This window comes from Hibiscus syriacus, unplaced genomic scaffold, assembly GCF_006381635.1.
Source record: "Hibiscus syriacus cultivar Baekdansim isolate YM2019G1 unplaced genomic scaffold, ASM638163v2 tig00116989_pilon, whole genome shotgun sequence".
In the NCBI taxonomy this organism is placed as follows: Eukaryota; Viridiplantae; Streptophyta; class Magnoliopsida; order Malvales; family Malvaceae; genus Hibiscus; species Hibiscus syriacus.
This window is the reverse complement of record NW_024063508.1, coordinates 7276171-7280859: the sequence shown is the minus strand read 5'-3', so window position 1 is coordinate 7280859 and position 4689 is coordinate 7276171. Positions and strand designations below refer to the sequence as shown.

The window sequence follows — 4689 nt, the reverse complement described above, 5'->3', positions numbered from 1 at the left end:
TAGGCATATTCTATTCTCTGTGTTGGTTTAAAACACTGAGCTTTGAGCACTGCCATGCAGATTTTGACCCTCAAATCTGAGGCCATTACTAGCCTGGTACCGCTCAGCTGATGTAAAGCGGTCCCCTTCCAAAGCCATAACCGAAACATAATCGTTACCGTCCGATTTTCGAATGCCAGGCCGCTTCTGTTTCAATGCAAGACCATGAGCAGATTGATTGTGTGAAAAGCCAGTGCTGGTGGTGATATTGAGTGTTGTAATATCATGGATGCTTGGCCTCTTCTTATCTCTCCCTCCTGAAACCTGTCTCTAGTAGTACTTTTGAGCGTGGCTAGCAACTTGTGTTGGAGTCTTGGATATCACAAAGTTCCTTGATATATTTCTCCATTCCCCCTTGCCATACTTCATTAGTCCCATCAGAAACCTCCTACATCATCATCAAGGAAACGATGGTTACAAATTTTCTCACTAAACAAACACACTGCAACTTAAAATCATCAAAGTATGTATTTTAAACTGTTTTTTTTTACCTGTGTTCTTCCTCAGTCCATGGAACCCCTTTCTTCCTCTCATGATCAGGCCCTTTAACCCCACTGGATCTCTTCCCGTAAGCATCAGAATCATGATGATCAACCATTTCTGATGTAAGGTAACCTGGAATTGGGACCCTTCCTGATTCAATATCAAAGACATCTTCTTCCAATTCTCTGTACTGTTTAATCACATCTGCAACAGTTTTGCCTGGAATCATTGCTGCAACTTTTATCCATCTATCAGGAACATCTTCACCATATATTGCTAAAGCACTCTCAAATCTTTTGTTTTCTTCTATGGTTCAATATGCAATATCTTGATCAAACAAACCTAAATTTGACATGAAAGAAGTTGCAAACAAAGCTTCCATAGGAGGGGGAAAGGAAACTCTGAACAGAAAAAGACGTCAATTTTAACATGAAATAGATATGGAAGATGCTTAAGAGAGCATCAAAATAGAATCGTTTACTTGGGGATCAAGAATCAATCTTTTGAAGAATCCAGAGAATCATGAAAAAAACAAGCTGAAAACTCCTGGAGAACGGCAAACAAACCGTGCTTACAACTTAGAATTTATACCGAAAACAAAGCAATGAAGTGAAGGGGGAGAAGGAAAATAATGAAAGATGGTTTGGCAAAGTAAAGACCCAACTGAACAAAAGATATGATTCTTTAGATACTTAATGCTAATGAAAATTGAGGGGGGAATAAGTTTCCTTTTTTGGTTTGCTGGAAAAAAGAAGAAGAATCTGATACAAGGGAAATGAAGGAAAAATCATGACACCGTTGTTGAGTAGACAAGCGTTGGAGATAGAAAAGATAGCTAAAAGAACGTGGCTTGTTTTGTTTTGTTTGGATTGGATTGGACTGGACTGGACTGGACTGGACTGGACTGGATTGGATAAACAATATGGAGTATACTCGACATTTTATGTCATTTAATTTTTTTCATTCCATACATTTACTTTTTAACTGTTATCTGGTTTTACCTATTTTGTGATAATATCTGGGGCTGAATAGAAGTACACTCGAAAAATTAATATTTTTATTCTATTTATAAAAACTTGATTCATAATTTTATATTTTATATTCAACTAGAATTTTTTTTTAAAATTCAAGTCAAATTATAGAATAAAATTCGAATAACCTGAAATTTTTTAGTAAGTAATAAATTGATTTTGAAGTTTGAGTCAAGTTTGTCAACTCTTCATAATATATGTATATTACATATTAAAAAAAGGGTAAAATACACATTTAGTATCTAAACTATCAATTTTGTTTTATTTTAGTACCTAAATTTTCATTTGTTTCAAGATCATACTTAACGTTTACTTTTTGTTTTGTTTTAGTACTTCACCGTTAAAAGCTTAACAGAATTGTTGTATGTGGCACCTTTTTATGCGTAAATTGTATCGTTCACTACTCAACAATATTCTCACTTCTATTTTGGTCACAGAAGTTAAAATTTTTTTAATTTAGTTACTTAATTTTCAAATTACTCCTAATTCAATCACTCTAACTTTCAAATTTATTTTTTTCATTTTAATTATATATTAGTAAAATAATAATAAAAAATTTCATGTCACAAAAATTATTAATAAAATAAATCAGAGTGATTAAAATATGAGCAATTTGAAAGTTGAGTAGTTAAATTAAATTTTAAACTTTAGTGACTAAAATAGCAGTGAAAAGAAAATGAGTGATAAATAGTGTGATTTACCCATAAAAATGCAGTGTTGTTAAGTATTTAATGGCGGGATGCTAAAATAAATCAAAAAGTAAATGTTAGGTATGATTTTGACACAAATGAAAGTTTAGGTGCTAAAATGAAATAAAATTGATAGTTTAGATATTAAATGTGTAATTAATCCTAAAAATATGAAGAAATATATATGTATTATATATGATTATAGAAAATTGTTTAAATTGAAAAAAATAATATCATAATGTTATAAATATTTATAATTAAATTTAAACAAAAACTCGAACCAATCGAACACTCGTATCATTTTAATATGTACATAGTTTGTTTGTGGAAACTGACTAGCCCATCAACAACTAACCAAAGAAGCAAAAAATGGGCAGGAGGTTATGTGAGGTGTTATGAGGAATACCAAGGAGTTTTCAGTTCCACTGACTTCGATTTTCAATTTCGGCTTTGTTAGTAGGCAAAGTTATTATTCTCATAATCGTATTCAGCCCACTCCACTTTGGTTTGGAATGGATGGATAAGAAAAATTCATGTGGTTAGCGTGAGGTTGGACACCTATTACAAGGTAGTACTTATATTTGGATATCTCATTTTTTTAGGTGATACAAAATATAATCTGTTTATCAATCTATGAATATTAGGTATATATTATTTGGATATCCGTAAAATTAATATATTCGTATTTGTAAGTTACGAGTATTCAATTAATTATTAATGTTGTACGAATCAAATGATATCATCGGTTAAGTGATTTATTATTATTTTTTGAAATCTTGAGTTCAAATACTACGTATGCAAGATATAACATATAAGTGTTTATTGTCAAAGGGTTGAGAGATTTTTTGAATGAATACTACCTTGTTTTTATCTCAGATTTATAAAAAAATATTTATTTTTTAAAATTATATTATTTAATAAAAATCACATGAAAAATATAAAATCAAAAATTTAAGATCTATAATACATAATCTCAATATGTAATTTAAAATTTTAATTCCATTATTTAAATATAAACTTAATATTCTAGAAAAAAAATAAATTTAAAGAAATATAACTAAATTTATAATTTTTTAAATTTAAAAGAATAATTTTGAATATTAGATAGTCGAATATACAAATTGGATAATTTTTTTTGATTAATCTAGAGTAAGTACAAGGTAGTATATGTTTTAAGATAACTTTCAACCATTTGACAATAAACGCTCACACTCCTGACATTCATGGTGCTCGAACCTAGGACCTCAAGTAAAAACTAAGGTGACTTGATTAGTGCACAAATTAAATAACTTTAAATAATAGTAACACCTATCAAATAAAAAAAGACAAAAAAGAAGAAAAGAAAAAGACTGTACCCCGTCTAACACGACATTATTAAATAAAAAACCCATTAAATCATTTATTGGAACAATAATCCTAAACATTATTAATTATAAAAATACCTCCTAAAATATTCTATCATGTCTTACAAAACGCATGTCAAGGTCTTACATTATAAGGGCGCGAGACCCTTCCAACATGAAAACACTTTTCAAATAACAAAATTTAATATTTCGAAAAAAGACCCCGTGTTATGCGAAACGAGAGGTACTTGAGATTTTAAAACTTCTTGACACTTCAAGAATTTAAAGCATCGTCGAGTCACGTCTGATCATCAAGGAGTTACATGAGGGTTTTGAGGTTTAGGATAGTCGTTTAGGGTCCCATGGCCCCTCTCTACCGTCAATGTATGATGGAGGAGAGGGTTGTGCTTCATTTGGTTTTCTCAAATACGAAAAAAGGGAGGTTGTTTTGAGAGTTAGCCAACAGATTGACACAAATGAGGCTAGAGTTGATTTTAGGCCTAAACAAGGCTTATATGGGGACGTTGAATGGCTTCATTTTTGTATAGTGTTAGGGTAGCCGGTTTTGTATTTTTGGGCTTAATATATACGAGCTACTGTCACTTTTGAAGATAATGCAGATTAGTCCTCTTTTTAGACATTTTTTATTTTCGAATTTTGCCTTCAATTTAGCACGTGTTTTGTTTTAGTCTAGGCTACTTGTTTATTTATATTTTGAGTTGTTTCTACATTTTTCATGTGATATTGAAAGCATTCATTTTGGTCCTATTTTATGTTTATGCGTTTATTTCTCTTTTTAGTCCGTGTATTCCATAATTTTTACATATTGATATTTAAGTTTTACCTTGTTTTTTTGTCCTTAAATTTGTTTTTATTTTTTTATATATTCGTTAAGTCCATTTATTTTTCTTTTGTCTCCATTTTAGACTTGTAACACCTTAATCAAGTCCGACCCGAAGATCTGTGGATTATGATGCCACATGGGACCACCGAAATGGTCAACCCAAAAATTTCTTTTAAAACATTTGAAAAACATAAAAAATCATTCATCGTAACGTAAATAAAGATTGTGATAAAAGTTTACAAAATAGGAGTCTCCCAATA

General features: G+C 30.5%; 1 pseudogene; it reads right to left on the bottom strand.

Moving 5' to 3' along the window:
- LOC120193135 lies at positions 1 to 1308 on the bottom strand (annotated as a pseudogene).
- Positions 1309 to 4689: the final 3381 nt, after the last annotated feature.